Source organism: Protopterus annectens, chromosome 12.part0, assembly GCF_019279795.1.
Source record: "Protopterus annectens isolate FY-2018-M chromosome 12.part0, PAN1.0, whole genome shotgun sequence".
Classification (NCBI taxonomy): domain Eukaryota; kingdom Metazoa; phylum Chordata; order Ceratodontiformes; family Protopteridae; genus Protopterus; species Protopterus annectens.
In genome coordinates this window covers 269,785,571-269,803,158 of record NC_056746.1, presented here as the reverse complement: position 1 = coordinate 269,803,158, position 17,588 = coordinate 269,785,571, and the positions used below count along the sequence as shown (strand labels likewise).

General features: G+C 40.9%; 1 protein-coding gene across 2 annotated transcripts in view; it reads left to right on the top strand.

The window, feature by feature from the left end:
* LOC122816498 (rab11 family-interacting protein 3-like) overlaps positions 1-17,588 on the top strand; it is a 1,372,586-nt gene that overhangs the window by 663,404 nt on the left and 691,594 nt on the right. The window lies entirely within an intron of this gene.

The following is a 17,588-nucleotide window of genomic DNA, read 5'->3' as shown; positions in this document are numbered from 1 at the left end:
ACATGAGGTAGTCAGTTTGGTTTAAATGTAGAAATTTTGAGTACATAGAGCTCCAGTTCGAGTAAAAGGGTTAATAGCATTTATGATGTCTATATCACCTGTTAATCTCAGCATAACTGTGCCAAGGGTTTAAAGTGGAAATGGTGATCTGTATTGTCAGCCTTTGAGCCATGTTGTGACGCTGGTTTGTGCTTTAAGCACAAGTCATTTCACTGCAGTACTTAATTCCTTCTGATGCTGTGATTCTGCATTTTGGGCAGTTCAGCCATGAGTGCACTTGCAGAGTTTTAGTGCTGTTTTCATGATAAAACCATAAAGGACAGTTGCTATCCTTTTTAACATGGCAGTCTTACTAAGATGGAAGCACTTGTTTTCAGGTGGGACCCCAGAAGATCAGTGTACTTAAAATGAATTAACATCACACGTTATGCATATGGCTGATTTGCATTTCATTGCTTTAATTCATTAGGCCGTACAGAGAGCAGAGTGCCAATTTTATATGCCAATGTTACAGAGGGTATTTGCTGTTTGTTACTGTGTTTGACATGTATGAAATGCTTCTGGGCACCCTTTCAAGTTGTTATTACATGTGATACAATAGTATATCTCCAGGTCATGTGATATGTTGTATAGCCTAGAAAATGGTGCTGCGGTCCTGTGCTAACATCCTTTGTGTAGCCCGTATTTAAGCCATTCTGTAAAGTAGTGGGAACTTGTGTGTTGTGCAGTCATTTTCTATGTTTTTGTTTAAAATGTCCTTTTCCTCCATTTCTGTTTTTAAATGCTTTATCACTCTTGTCAGCTACTCTTTTTACAACATATTTGGCTTTTTAAGTTCCTTACACTTTAAGACAAGACCATGCTATATAGAATAAATTGTTCATATTGTAAGGTAACGAGTGATGTGATGTTCCGAGTGTGTGTCAGGTGGACACAAACACTAATGCTTGAATACAAATTCGTTTATCAAAAAAAAAAAAAAAAAAATACAGTTAAACAATCAAAAAATGAAACCAGTTTAATTTTCCAGTCATTTAACAAAACCCTACCATGAAGTCCAGGCACACTTTGCCTGAATTGTGGTAGTTCTGTAGAAAGGAGTATTCTGAGGTAAGGTATAAAGCTTGGGTTTGGTACAAGGGCAGAGTTAAGGGTAGCATGCATTAGTACGAATAGCAGGTGGGTTAATCCTAGCTAATGCTCACCCTACACCTTACCTTAGAAAATCTTTTTATGCTGCCACTACACAAAACATTCAGACGTGCATCCTATACATCATTACACATGTACAACACTAAATCTTTTGCTGTACCTAACCCTTGCTCCATTCGTAACCAACACAGCCATAATGCCGGATTTTTGGTTCATCCAAAAGTCTTGTCATTGACATCCCAAACCAGCACTTACCTTCCTCAAATTCATTCAGTCACACTTAAATGACATATCCTGCACACAATAAAGCATATGTTCAACCACTTTTTAAAGAACTTTCGCAACTCAAACCAAATAAGTGTTCAGTCAATTGATTGTAAGCGGGTGTTAAGCAGGTAGGATGAAACTTGTCTTAAGATTCATTGCTTTTCACTCAGGTTGACATTGTCATTCCTCTCCCATTACCTTGCAAAACTCCTCATGGAGCAAAGTGAGAAAAGTGCGATTATACTGACATCATAGTCGCTGCACACCAGCACCTCCATCTTACACTGCCATCGCTTGCTGGTACAAGAGATGTTTGTTTGCATAGTAGAGTTCCAGGTCTTACCTATCCAGATGCAGAGGGTTTTCTTTCTATGGGATTTTGTATCGTCTTACCCTTGTCGGTGCATTTATTGCTAGCTTGGTTCCAAGTCTCAGTTTTCTGACCTAAAACATTTTTTCTTTGTTAGTGGGCTAGTAGTGTGTAGACAACATAATATTTATGGCACATTTCACAGCATGCCCTATGCTGTGGGCTCTAGATGCATATTTAGTACTGATTTATGCAGTGTAGAGGAACTTTGAGGTGTTCTTTTGCCACTCTTGGCAGCTTTGACTTTGGTATGGAGTATATTGTCATGAATTCCTCTCGTGCTAGAGTAGGGTTTGTCTTTTTGGTGCAAGAACCCCATGGCAGAGTTATAGCTGGCATTTTAGTTTTCCTGTGTTAACCCACTTCCACCTTAGTCATTAAGGAAGCTGGTTTGCCCGGGCTCTGCTTCCTGTTGTGACAGCAGTGTGACTTTGTTTTCTTGTTTCAACACGTGTGGTAATGAGCTGGGTTTTCTCAAGGTCATTAGGGAGCAAGACATTGTTGTAACAAGTGTTAAAAGAATGACTAGCTCTTGTATGAAGGAAAATGATATATAGTTGAGCCAGAATCATTTCAGGAGTCTGAGAATATGTGAGGTTTTAAATGAGAATCGGTGTTTAACTGACAAGACAGTCATCAAGTGGAGTTTGAGCGGATAGGAACAGGTATATATGGCTGTTCAGTAAGTCTTCTCTGCAGTTCTGTAAACATCTGCAGCCTTCTAAACGCTTGCCTTCTGTATTCTTGCTTGTACATGTACTTCGCAGACAGTCACCCCCAATTGTTTTCCTCCTGTTTGATAAGTAAACGTAGATTCAGGAGCTGCAGAAGCAGTTCATGGGAACTTTGAGTGCTGCTTGTATGCTTTTTTCCTTTAACTCTCGAGAGAATGGCTGCTTAGATCTAGCTTGGAGACCACCAGAACAAAGATGACAGATCCTAGTACACAGCAAGCAGCACGCCTGTAAATGATATTTGTTGTTGTGGAAGGCCCGATACCTAATGATTATGTTATCATGTGACTCGTGAACTTCAGGGGCTGCTTGACTTAACAATAGGGTAGCATGCATTCTGGCCCCACCTGTTAAGATGGGTTTTAATTCAAAGGTAGTGGCAGCTGGCGGCATCAAAGTGAGGGAGGGGGATGCAAGAAGCAAATGAATGGCAGGAGTTAATTGGAATGGTTTGGGTCTGTATTACTACAAGATAATGACCATTACCTGTGATGAAACAACATATAGTGTCACTTTTATCCAAAGACTGCCTGAATAACCATTCATTATAACCTCTGTGTGGATTATATGCATCTTGGATGTCTGACTGCAGTAGACAACTCTAGTCTTTGTTGAAATGTAGCCCTAGACAAGGGACTATGTGGCTTCCTCCTCTTGTAGCCCTTCTGTCTCCTCACCCCAAACCTACACTATCCAAATAGATTACTCCTTAGTTGTTTTTTCCCTCCACAGTTTACTTGTTTAGTTTTTTCATCCATCCTTTTAACAAACTAAAATTTCAACCAGAGAATCGAACACTGTGAGATGGTAATGCTGCTTTACTGCCCCATTGGCACAGACAGTCCTTTATTATGTTAATGCTGATGTTTGTGACAGAAAGTGAAAACAGTTATGGGCAACTTACTACTTCTGGGTATACTACAGTCCCTTCACCTCTCACACTGTCGTTTTCATCACAGACATCCCTTAAACCCATAGATTACAGCAAGCTTCTTGACTGTCCATACCTTTGACTGACATCTGAGTGTGATTTTGTTTTTTAAAAGCAGTAGTAAAATTTTCCAGCTGGCTTCACACAAATGCACACTTGTTCTACAGAAACAGACTATTGCCTACTTAACTTGAGCAAATGACTGCAGAGTCAGTTACTTGTATTCACCAACAGCCTCTGTACCCAGCAGTTAAAGCCAAATTTATGGACTATGTACACCTCAGCTATGAGATTTCAAGAAAATAAAAAAAAAATGACTACAATAATTTCAGATGTGACCATCGCTTGAAGATACTGGTGTGACTGTGACTCTTGATGTTTGATTGCAATCAGATGTATTAGTAAGTACATAAAAAAACTGCCATGCAGGAATGTGTCCTCTCAGTACACTGCTGTCAGAATACAGTGTACACCCCCCTTCACCCATCACCCTCTTGGCTCAGGATTCAAGGAGAAAGAAAGTAAAAAATGATGGGCAAAGGACTAGAATCAGAGGCACATACAAAGCCCTTCTGTAATTAGGAAGTTGTTAGAGTAACAGGCTTTGAATTAAAGGTCATTAAGTCTGAAACTCAAATGTCTGTAGTTATTTAGTGATTGCAGTCCTCACTGATTTGCTAGGAAAAAAAAGACAATCATAAAGAACAGTCCAGAATATGAGGCAAAATCAGAGACATTCTGTGAAATCAGGGACAGTTCAGAATATCTGTGCACACCACGCATATGTAAAACACACAGTTGCAACCACTGGTGGTATTGTGAGTATACAGCTCAGCAATGTGATTGTAATCAGACTGATGACTAAAGCATTAACTGCCACACAAGAATGTATATTTTCAACTCACATTGTCCATGCCACTGCAGCCCCCCACCTCTCAACTTTTTAGTGCAAGAGTCAAGGCGAAAGCTAACTAACAACCAAAAGCAGGAACAGATATTGCTTTTATGTACTTGGATAGTTGCTAGAATAACAGGCTTTGTATTAGTATACTTTTTTTGAAGACTGTTCTGTTTGAAATTCAAATGTCTGCCATTGTTTAGTGACCGCGGGCCCCATGTATTTGCTAGAAAAAAAAAAACAGATGTAAGGAACAGACCAAAATATGAGGCAAAACTAGACACATTCTGTGAGAATTTTGTATGTTTAAGACCATCTATGCCTCTCAAACACTTGACCATCAATTACAGCTGCATATGTCTGTGACTGTACACCCTTGAAGTTAGTGATGAAATTAATTAATATGTAAATAAATTAACTGCCATATAGCAATGTATCTTCTCAGCTCACTTCGGTTAGAATAGAGTGTGCTCGCTAGTACTCATACCTCTCAGTCTTTTAGCTCAAGAATCAAGCAGAAAGGTAAAAAATAATGGGTGCCAAAGGACCAAAATCAGTGACATATATTGCCCTTATGTAAATAGAAAGTTGCTAGAATAACAGGCTTTGCAGTAATATACTTTGTTTCTGAATACTTGTTAAGTGTGAAACTGAAACATCTGTCATTATTTAGTGACTGTTATCCTAACTGATGTGACAGAAAAAACACAAACTTTGCAAGGATCGAAATATATTAAAGTATGAGATAAAATCAGAAACATTCTGTGAAATCGTGTACAGTCTAGAGCATATTTGCCCCCCCCACCCACCCACACACACTTAAAATAAAATATGTGCCTTCCTACATAGTAGATAAGTGGCACACCTAGAACTAGTAAACAGAAAAATCTTGCACCCTTATATCTGCATAGGGTTACCACCTGTCCCACTTCATGCAGGACAAGTCCCGATTTGGGCAATAGTACCCTGCGAAAAGTCATGAAAAACAGAAAATGTCCGAGATTTTAGAACATATAATACTCCCTAAGTTTCCTTGAAGAGTTGCATAAAACATTTTGTATTTGAAACACTTTAATGTTATCGTAAACAATAGAAATGACTCAAATTCTACTAACTTGCACTTGTATATTGGCAAAAAGTGAAGCCCAGTGCTTTACACTGGTTGTGGATATGATTTGTTCCACAAAATATATTTCTGTAACAAAATGCCCATGTTAAGATCTTGAAAAGGTAATAACTCTGTTTCTGCAGTACTATTATTTTTGTCAGTTTACTATTAAAACATCGAACACCAAAATGTAAACCATTTAAAAATGCGGTTTACGTGTTCTATGTCCAGAATATTAAATAGGTTGGAATATCGGCAACCTAATTAAGGCGAAGTCTACTTCAACTTCTGAAGTCTTTTGTCCTCTTAGCAGCAAGATGTGCGGACCAGATCTGTACTGCGCAGGGCTGACAGTAATGTTTTGCATGGGGCAACCCCCCCTGCACCCCCACACCCCCTACAACTTATATATTCCAACTCCGAGATCGCACTACAGTTCGGAAAAGGGTACATTTCCCGATCCGCACTGTCCTGCGATCTCAACACAAAACGTCATGTACTCGAGCCAATGCATACTACGCATTGGGCCGATGGTATAAAGGTCGCCTGCATAGTGTCGAATGCTGTAATAGAGTCAGTCTTCTAGGGTCAACATTTGCACACCTTTTAAAGGTATGTCTGCATTTTGAGGATCTCACTTTTCATTTTCACACAAGGCGCACGACATTATAACAATAAACCCTTCTGTTTTGTTATTCAACCTCTGGCTGTTTTAGTCTGAGGCAGTCACCTGAGGCAGTCTGAACGAATAAAAATGATTCCTTGCTGCTTCATGCAGCAGCTCAGTGTGCTATATTTTTATGACATGCCTGCCTCCAAAAGGCGGGAAAGCCTATATTAGGATGTTCTTAGGTTCATAGGTGATTACTGGGCTATTGATTTTGAGGCCTTTATAAGCCTAGCTGTGCATACCAAATATAATACTAGAAAAATCCAATATAAAGGATCTTACCTAAACTCAAGATCTTAGTTAGCAATGACTACCCATATCTGGGTGGGTCATAGGTGAAATTCCTGGCAAAGAAGTTAGTTTCCCATCCAGTCATCCTAGCCATGCTTAAACAGAGTCATAGAGGGGCTTTGTTTAATGTGAACTGGTAACCTATTCCAGAAAAGTGGCAACCTCTGAGAGACATATCTGTCTCTCCAGCAGGTGCTGTTTTTGTTGCAGGCCAGGTTAAGGTCCCCGGAGAGAGGATTACCTTTGTCCCATCTGACTTGCGGATGTGCAGCATTTCCATTACATTTGAATTTGCTCTGTAGGCCAGACACGAGTCTCCTCTAAGTAGTCTGTATGCTAGTGAGTACATTAACAATGACTTCAATCTGTCAGTGTATGACACTTGTTGGAGACTGAGGGGTGTCAAGTTGCTGTAGGTGCCTGGTAAGGTACATGCAAAGGGAGCACTGTAGTCAGTTTTTGGCCTGATGAGAGTCTAGTACAAGGGGTATTATGACCTCTTTCGCTCTTGAGGCAATGCCTTTGCTAATTAGGTGTACAACGCAGGGGCTGCCCGTGCTATTGGACTGCCGCCCCCCAGCTGTAAAACAGTAAAAAAAGAAAAGAAAATAGAAAAGAAAAAAAAAGAAAAAAATGATCGCAAATAGCGGACCTTCACGCATGCACAGTAGCAGCATTTCCAATATCTGGACTGCTGCTGAGACAGTCTGGAGCATGCGCAGACTGTCTCAGCAGCAGTCCGGATTAGGAAACGTTCAAGAGCAGAGATCCCAGAAGTCTGTGCAGTTGTAACTGCATAGACTGTCACAGGAAAGGGATCGGACTTGGAGTGCAACATTGGCAGGCTGCGAGTCTCGTCGGGGGAAGAAGATCTCGCAGGCTGTGGTGGATTAAATGCTCCAACGGACGTAGGGAAGGATGTAATGCACGGGCAGGCTTGAAGTGCTCCAATGGCTGTGGATTTAATGCTGCAATGAAGGGATCTATATCTATCCAGGTAGTGTGTGTGTGTGTGTGTGTGTGTGTGTGTGTGTGTGTGTGTGTGTGTGTGTGTGTGTGTGTGTGTGTGTGTAAAATGCTCCAGGTGCTGGGCAAAGAATAAGGCTTGAACCCTGCACCTTAGGCCCAGGTGGCAAGATCCTGAATTACCTACCCACCACCATTTGTAAAATTGTTGCAGATTTTTCCCTCATACTTGTTCTGTTCCTCATAAAAAAGCGTATATATGAACATGACTATCGCATAAAGAAAAAGGATACTAAAAACGCTTTATATAGACATATACAAGAACAAGGGGTAGAGCATAAATTCCGTTTTACCATACTAGACCAACTGAAGAGTTCAGTATTTGGGGGTAACTGGAAGATGCGCTTAGCTGCATTAGAGAGTAAATGGCAGATAGTTTTGGATGCCACACGACCCCCAGGTTTGAACGATTTTATTAGTATCAAACCTTTCTTGGCAATAGCCTAATAAACATGTCAGTCAACTTATATGTGGTTTACAAGAATTGTATTGATATACTGACCACTTTAGTTGAATAATTATTATTATCATTTTTAACATAATCCTGTTTTTCTATACTATCAGGGTTCTTTATATAGTAAGTTTTAGTATTATTAAGTATAATACAAACTTTTTAACAACTACATATCATAAGGTTAGTAACTTTGTATTTTTCCCTTTATTATAGTAGATCAAATTATTATATTATTATATTATTATATTAGTATATGTCTGTATATATTATTATTGTATTTTTATATTACACACATGTTTTACATGAGTTTTTAAAGTGCATGTAGAGTGGATGGTTTATTCTTATGAAATTGAGGTATACACCTTTAATGTTTTTGGCGGTTTTTTCATTAATTGATGTAACTATGACTATATAAACCTGTGTAGGAGTGTGTTTTAATTGTTCTGAAGAAGACTGAGGTGTCCAGTCGAAAGCGCTTAACTGTTGTGGATTAAACTTTTTACACTTTCCGTGTACGAGTCTCTGTGTCTTCAGGTTCCTTACTCATCGAATTGTTGGTGCTTGGTTTTTTGTTCTTTGGTTGCACTCCTTGCAAAGCCAGTAGTGCATTGGTAGCATTGTTGTCAGACAGCTATATGATCTCTGGTTTGATTCTTGGCTGGGGTGCCTTACCTTCTGTGTGGAGTCTGTATGCCCTCCCTGTTTTTGTTTCCTGTAGTGTCCTCCCATCTTACAAAGACATGTGTCTGTCTGGAGTGTTTCTCCCTGGGCCTCTGCTAAAAATTAGCTTTTGTTCCAAGTCAGACTTTCCTGGTTAACAAATGTTAAAAATGACACACATTTCAATATCAGACTTCATATTCTTCAGAAAGTGCATGGTAACACAGAAGCTTTTATTCTAGCAATTTTCTAAGTGTATAAGATGGATATTTGAAATTTGTCCCTATTTTTGGGACTGTATTCCCCCATTATTGGCTTCATCCAGGTTTTGTGCTAAGGTTGAGAGCTATGGTAAGAACTGAATTCACTGAATATGTTTGGGGGCTATATTCCCCTATTACTGGCTTTGTCCGGGTGTTTTTTGGTAATAGGTTGAGAGCTTTGGTGAGAACTGAATTCACTGAATATTTGGGAGCTGTATTCACCCATTATTGGCTTTGTTCAGGTGTTTTGTGCTAAGAGGTTGACAGCTGTGCTATGGTGAGAACTGAATTCATTAAATGGTAGCCATTTAAGTTTCCGTCTTCCTCATTCACAAAACAGCTGATTTGGCATAGTGGTATGTTGCTCTGACCGTTTTGCACAGGGTCCCCTGGGTTCAAGGCGTGGCAGTGAAATGTATGGTGGTAACACAGCATTTTATTCTAGCAACTTTCCAACATTATACAAGCAATGTTTAAAATGTGTCCCTGGTTTTTGGCCTTTTGTCGTCGTCCCCCCTGATAAATTTTGGCTTTTTCCAGATTTCTTGTGCTGCAAAGTTCAGAGATACAGCTGAGTGTCGAGTAGATTTTACAAGGAGCTGAGAGCTGCAGGGGAATAAAAATTTTGTGCTGCTTATGGTAAGTCTACTTGCATTGTTAATAGCACAACAGGTAGTGTACTTGCTTTTGATGCAGAAGGCTGTGGGTTCTACTCCCACAGTAGATATATGCATTGCTGATACTGTACTGTGTTGTAAAGGGGGTGGATGCTGCAATTCTTTTTGACAAAGATACCTAGTAACTATGAACCTGTTATCAGTTTACCATCCATTCCCTATTGCGGTATTACTAGCTTATCATTTTTTAATGCATGCAACATAGGCAATTTATTCTTCAAGGGCAACAGGCACTTTATTTGTAGATGAAACAATGACATATAAAGTTGTTTGCTAGCAGCAACCTCTTTATTAGTTACAGATTTCTTTAATGTGGATTTTACTACTTCAGAGATTGTGCATATTTACTGATACTGGTGGACTGTAGAAGGCTGAGTTGACTTTTTATGATGGAAATGTTCTGAATTGGGCAGTTTTGTCATTGGTGTATGCATTTTGTTTCATTGTTTACTGGAAAAATGTTCAAAACAATACATTTAAAATGCCCTCTAACAACCGTACTGTATTGTACAAGGAATATAATATAATACAGTCAGGAAGGTGTATCAAAGAGCATGTGCATGTTTCATGTTCAAGGAGCCTATGATTTTGAAAACAGCCCAGAGTTGATCTTTTATCTGCCACTGGCAAAATGTATTTTCTTTGAATGTGGGTTTCAATGCATGTTTCAAGGGCAGAGAAGTTTTAATGCTAAGTCTCTTTTCATTGTGAGACTGCATTGCTTTGTTTAACAGTTATCTATTAGGGTCTGTGTTGTAAAATGCAAAATAAAACTTTCAAATGAAATCTAAATCATTGCAGAAGTAAAGCAGTATGCACATCGCAGTGTTTATGGTAAATGGGGCAAAATAATCAAGGAATGGGACATTGGAATGGCTGTAGGGGGGAGGCTCCATTTGACCATGATTTTGTGAGGGGGGGGTAGCAAACTCAGACAGCCCCGGTTGAACTATACCTCTCAGTTGTCCATATGTTTGCAGAATGAATAGATATTTGCTTCTTATTTTTGGTTTGTTCCTCATAAAATGTGTGGTTTTCTAGCAAATCATTTAGGAATGAAGTCACTAAATGACTGACATTGAGTTTCAGACGTCATAACCTTCAGAAAAATGCATGCTAATGTAAGACCTGTTATTCTATCAACTGTCTTAAGTTTATACAAGAGCAATTTTTAGTAGTGTTTGTATGTTCCCCAAATATATTTGGCCTTGTCCAGATTTCCTGCATTAAGAGGTTGAGAGGTATGTGCAAATCGCTTTGTAGAATTAGGAATAGCCAAACCTCTCCATTGTCCCCAATTTTGGCTCAAAATGTTGCTCTCCCCTAATAATCCCTCCACAAAATGGCAATTTTGGAAGAAAACATGGAGCGTTTACAATTATATATAACTGTAATGATCAGAGTTATAGATTACTTTTATTTCAGAAATGCATGTGGATGCTCTTATTTTGTTAGCTGCTCAAGTTAACAGTGTTAATATTAAAAAGGTGTCAAAAGGTGTCCCTTTTTTGACAGGTTTCCAGCTGTATTGCGTGGCAACTTTATATTTTTGCATCACATTTTGGTCTGTAAAATTGTGGTTTTCTGGCAAATTAGTGGCAAGTCATTAAAGATTGAAGTTAGAAAATAATGACAGACATTTGAGTTTCAGATTTCATACCCTTCAGAAAATTTGTACTAATGTAAGACCTACTTCTGTTCTATTATCTAAGTTAATAAGAGCAATATTTAAAAATTGTCCTTATTTTTGGGCCTGTGTCCCACTTCTAGTTCTATGTATGGCTTTGTCCAGATTTCTTGCTCTGAAGTTGAGAGGTATGAGTGTCAGAGCCATCACTGTCAGCCAGAGACGTTTCAAATTGTGACATACTTGTTGCACACCACACCCCATTGTAGTGGCTCTGGATGTGTCCAAGGAAGGCAAGAAGCAGTTATGCAGTGTAAGTGTGCAGAGTATTCCCCCATCCAAGGTAGACCACAAGTACGACCGTGGCTTTTCATCTGTCCTTGATTTCCCAGAATGTTCTGGTTTTCTGTCATATTTTTATACTGCTGATTTATGCTTCTTATTATTCAGGAAATGCATGCTGTCACAGTGCCCTGTTGCTCTGTTTAAGTAGCAATGATTTGATGACCATCAGGTAAGCTTGTCGGAGATTGTAAGATGCAAATAAGCTTTAATAAGCATACTGTTAAAGAATTACCAGCATTGAAAGCCTTTTCGTTGTTGCCATGCCGAGCATATTTACATAACTAGATAATGTATAAGCCTTGGGTATTGAAATGCATCTGACAGTATTTGTAATAAAAGGACAGGATTACAGTATTTTCAGAAGCTCATTACATTTGTTGGAGACTTGCAGTCATCTTTTGTTAGAGGCTTGCAGTCATCTTTGCAGGCTTACCCGTAAACTAAACAGAATGCCAATCTATCATGTGTGGTCCATAACTTGTGCAGAAATCCTTTAAGCAATTTATCTTGAGCTTGTTTCTTGTTTGCTGTTCATTTTTTACTTTGATCATGTCTTCCCCATGAAACAAGTAGATAGTTGTGTCAGGCAGCAGGTCTTTTTTGGATAAGAAACATTTTTACAAGTGGGGGTATCACAGAGATCGCTACTTTCAGCATGTTACTTGGTAATTTTATAAAGCTGAATATAAATTATAATTAGAACTACAGTGCAAGGAGTAGTGGTTTGAGTGGAGTGCTGCTTGTTTTTTTATACTTGATTTTGACTGGCATTCCAGTAATGTATTTAAAAAGTAATTTCTTTTTTCATGCCTCACAACCTGTTTCCATCTGGATATTAAATAAGTTGTCATGTAGCCAATGCATTGAAATATTTTTTTCTTCTACACTTCATTTTGTCTTGATTGGACTCTCGTAATGACTGTGTTTGGCACCCAGTGCAGCGTATTTAATTAAAGTTCCAGTTGTTGTGCTTTTGAGCATAGCCCCACCCCCTTTCTAGTTGACCACACCCCTACAACTTGGCCCCACCAATTCAGCTGTCTCCTGCAGCCCTCCTTTAATTTGAAGTCACCAGCCGCCACTGGTACAACGTAGACTGCTTTTCTTACCACAGTAGACATGTGGTGGTCAAAGTTTAGACTACAGTCAGCTTGCATTCCCCAAGTCTCTCACTACTGAGTTGTTACTTTAAGGTATTATTATTTATATGATAGTCGGCAAGGATATTGTTTTTACAGAAGGGGATGATAATGCAATTATTTTGCATTGAGTTCGAGTCCATGGCTTTGGCACCAATCATTGGATGTTCATCGTGTTACCCTGCTGCAGTTATCACACTTGGGTTATCCTGTCATCAGGCGGTCCCGCAGTTGGCCGGAATTCCAAAGTCTTGGTCCGGCATCAGTTGCTGTTGCCTCTTCCCTGACGTCAGTGCACCAGGGGTATATATAATGCAACCGACGCCATTTTCTTCAGTTTTTCTTGTCGTGCGGTGCCCGAAGCAGAAGCAGTTCGCAAGTGCCGGTCGGCCGACTCCTGAGATTTTCGAATTCGAATTTCAGACCGAAGTCTACTATAAAGCTAAGTACCCCATTGGGGAAACTTTTCTTGCCTCAGACCGATGTCAGAAAAAGTTAACAATTGTATTTCTTGTGGGAAGCAAATACCTCATAAGGATTTTCATTCTTATTGCATACCTTGCCTAGGCCCAGACCACGACGTCACTACTTGTCGGTGTTGTGCTAGGTTTTATAAGCGTACTATTAAAAGACGCTTTGATTTCGCATGACACTACTTCAGTAGGAAATTTAACTACACCATGCCATCGGAGCAACCGACTACCGGCGTGCACAAAAAAACGCAAGGATAAGGACAGACCGCCCAGCCCTAAGCCAGATTCTGAGGCCTCTGCTGAGCTGGTCTCCGGTTCTCCGGTCCTCAGTGAGGCTCCGACGCAGCCCCTGACTACCGCAGATCTGTAACCCGAGACCGCTACGGAATTTTTGACAGAATGCACCAGGCCTACGCAGCCATTTAGTTCAGGCCCTTCCGACGACTTTGCTACAAAGGACGTCGGTGCTACAGAAACACAATCGGTTTCTGAAGGCGTTTTCAGACCGATGACCCTCACCATTAAAATGTTTTCTAAGACGAAGACTCCTACTAAATCTAAAAGGACTGCCCTTCAGTCTCCTGTTCAAGGCCCCATGCCCAAGAAGCAGATGCTCAAAATGACTGAAGATTTGATTTCTTTAATCAGGGGTTCCCAGCCCCCTCCTGACAAAAGGCCTAGACAAGAGGAAGATTATGCATCCTCTGAACAAGTGTCCATTTCTTCAGACTCCTCTGAGGACCCAAGATTACTCCTCCTCTCCTTATGAAGATTCTGATGCTGAGGACTCTATTCCCTCAGCTTCTCCTCCTGAAGACTACTCCTTTGGGGAAACTTTACACACTATGAGGGAACATTTTCACTGGGAAGGTCAGGACTACTCTGACTCGAAGAAAAGGCTCAGAGAGTTTCTTTTACTCCCCCAACACAGACCACTTGCCATCCCACCAGTTTTGGACATTGTGGATGATGTTTACTTAGAATCCAGTTTGAACCCAGACTCTCTACCTCTTGCTAAGCCTGACAGATACTATAGAGTGCCTGATTCCCACAAATGTCTTTACAAAAGCCCTGTAGCTGATCCAGAGACCATCTCCCAGGGTCCCAAGGGGGCTAAGGCTTCTATGGCTAAAAACCCAGTTCCTTCTGAGAGGGATTCCAGAGCAGTAGACAGGTGGGGGGAAAAGATTTACACCTCAGCCACTCTAGCTATGAGGGCAATGAATTGCCAATTTCACATGCTTAAGTATCAGCAATTCCTAATCTCTCAATTAAAGCAAAGAATAATCACTCTCCCTCAACAATCTGAATTGAAAGAAGTACAGGATTTGTTGCACGCCACTGAGCAGGTGGGCAAACATACCTTACAATGTGGGTTTGATTCTCTGGAGGCCTCCTGCAGAGCAGCTGTCAGTGGGTCTGTTATACGTAGGCATGCTTGGTTAAAGGAACAAACTCTGCCTGATCGTGTTAAAGCAAAACTACTAGATGCTCCCTTACAGCAGGATGTTCTTTTTGGAGTAAAAGCAGAAGAAGTCTTAAAGAAAATGGAGGATAAGGCAAAATCTATGCAGACAGTCAAAGATTTCCTACAGGTACAACCCCCTCGCTTCAGCAGAAACTGGCCAACAAAAAATTGGTCCTTTCCAGCTATTGACAGACCACAGAGGGGTAAATACAGACGCCCAAGGGGCAGAGGACAACCACAAGCCCAGTATAAACCTCGCCAATGGGGGCACTACAATACATAAGGGAGGAGAAGACAGGTCCCAATCCACCAGAAGGCAAACTCAATGACTTGCACCTCATCTGGCCAAGCAATGCTCTCTTGGCAGCCCCCTTGGGGGGAAAACTAGCACTTTTTGCAGACAACTGGCACATTGTCACAAAGGACAAATGGGTCCTAGACATAATTTTATGAGGATACAGATTCCACTTTCACACCTTGCCAATGAAAAGAGGAATGCCAAACCTGCCACAAAATCAACGGGCAGAGGCACAAAAGCAAATTACAGCTCTCATGGACATGAGAGCCATTCAACTGGTACCTACTCGAGAGCAAGGCCAAGGATTTTACTCAAGACTCTTTCTAGTGCCCAGAAAGGACAATGCCTGGAGACCAATTCTGGACCTTTCAATTCTAAACACTTACAAGTACCCAAATTCAAGATGCTAACACTACAGCAGCTACTTCCCATGTTGGGCAAGGAAGGCATGGCTAGTAACGTTGGACCTCAAGGAGGCATACCTGCATGTCCCTATCAGACAAAGTTGCAGAAGATACCTCCGTTTCATTGCAGGTTCAACCCATTACCAATTCTCTGCACTGCCCTTTGGCTTATCTACTGCACCCAGAGTCTTCACAAAATGCCTGGCACCAGTAATTGCATACTGCAGATAAAGAGGAATTCAAATATATCCATACCTGGACGACTGCCTCATCCAAGCAGAAAGCAAAGACATTCTCTTACATCATCTGGCCTTTGTAAAGCATCTACTAAACTGCCTGGGGTACACAGTAAACGAAAAGAAGTCAAAACTAGTACCCTCACAAAAAATGACATTCCTGGGTGCCAGCTTGAATACAACGGCCCAGAAGGCTTATCTTACGCCACACAAGCAACTACAACTGACTCAATATTTCAAGACAATGGCAACAAAGACCCAATTAACTGCAAGAAAAATTCTGAAGGCCTTGGGCTTCATGGCATCTTGCATACCACTAATACTATTTGCAAAGCCTGCATATGAGGAAATTACAGTGGTACCTAAAAAGCGTATGGTCTCAACACAGCCACAGCTTGGACACAATGATATCTCTCATTCCTTGCCTACAACAGGAATTTCTATGGTGGTCACAGGCATGTCACCTCAGCAAGGGTCAGCCTTTCACCTTGCCCCCAGCCAGGCAAACTATCACAACAGATGCTTCAGATTACGCCTGGGGGGCACACATGGCAGGACAATGCGTTCAAGGCCTATGGACTGCAGATCAAAGAAATCTGCACATAAATCAAAAAGAGATGCTAGCTGTACAGAAAGCTCTGACAGCCTTCAAGGATCTATTACATCCAGGATAACTTGCAATAAAGACGGATAACACCACAGTAATGTGGTACATAAACAAACAAGGGGGGTACACATTCCTACCCTCTATGCAGGCAAGCAATGATCTTATGGAACGCAGCTCTGGCTTACCAAGTTCAGTTACAAGCTCAATTCCTGCCAGGACAGAAGAACATATTGGCAGACGACCTCAGCAGAAACATCAAGGATCCCCATGAGTGGAAACTAGATCCACAAATATTTGCAATGATAACTCAAAAATGGGGCCTTCCAGACATAGACCTGTTTGCCAGTCCTCAAAACTATCAACTAACAAAATTTTGTACAAGGACATTTCACCGTCAAGCTCGGAAAGTGGACGCACTCTCTTTTAGTTGGAAAAACCTGACAGTATATGCCTTCCCTCCATTGCCTCTCCTTACAAAGGTTCTTCTGAAAGTCAAAAAGGAGAGATCATGCCTGATTCTCATAGCTCCAGACTGGCCACGCCAGCACTGGTACCCGCTATTGAGAAATATGGCCCACAGCCCACCATGGATATTGCCTCAAATCCTCCATTTGCTCACACAACAAAACAATCAGATTCTACACAGCCAGCTCAAAACTTTAAATCTGGCTGCATGGCAAATCTAGTAAACATCCAACCAGCTCCTCTTTCCCAAGCAGTTCTGGATGTTATTCTGGAAACCAGGAGGCCAAGCACCAGGAAGGCTTATTTGGACAAATGGAAAAGGTTTTGTGCCTGGAACCAAGCTAAAGGCCAAGCCACAATTCAGCCTCACATGCCTCACATTCTGCAATATTTAGCTGAGATGTTGCACAAAGGACTTTCTTTTTCCTCCATTAAAATCCATGCTTCAGCTATTTCAGCTCACTACAACACGGATCCAACTTTATTTTCACATCCACTTCTAAGGCAGTTCCTCAGAGGGGCAAAAAACATTAGACCACCCAGGAGATCTCCTACACCAACATGGGACCTCAACTTTGTTCTGGAAAAACGAACGCTTCCTCCCTTTGAACCAGCTTTCTCTGCAGATCTTCAGTTCCTATCATGGAAGACTGCCCTGCTGCTAGCAATAACTTCAGCTAGAAGAGTCTCAGAGCTACAGGCACTAATGGCATTGGAACCTTTCCTCATTTTTCATCAAGACAGAGTTTCTCTATGAACTAATCCTTCCTTTATGCCTAAGGTGGTTTCCAGTGTGGCTTTAAATCAAACCATCCACTTACCCACCTTCTTCCCAAATCCACAGAACAAAGGTGAGAGACTCCTGCATTCCTTGGACATTCACAGGCAACTTCATTACTACTTGGACAAAACTAAGGCTTTCAGAAAATCTGACCAGCTCTTTGTATCCTATGCTACAGCTTCTCAAGGGAAGGCTATATCAAAACAGACCATTTCTAAATGGATAGGTCACTGCATACGTTTCT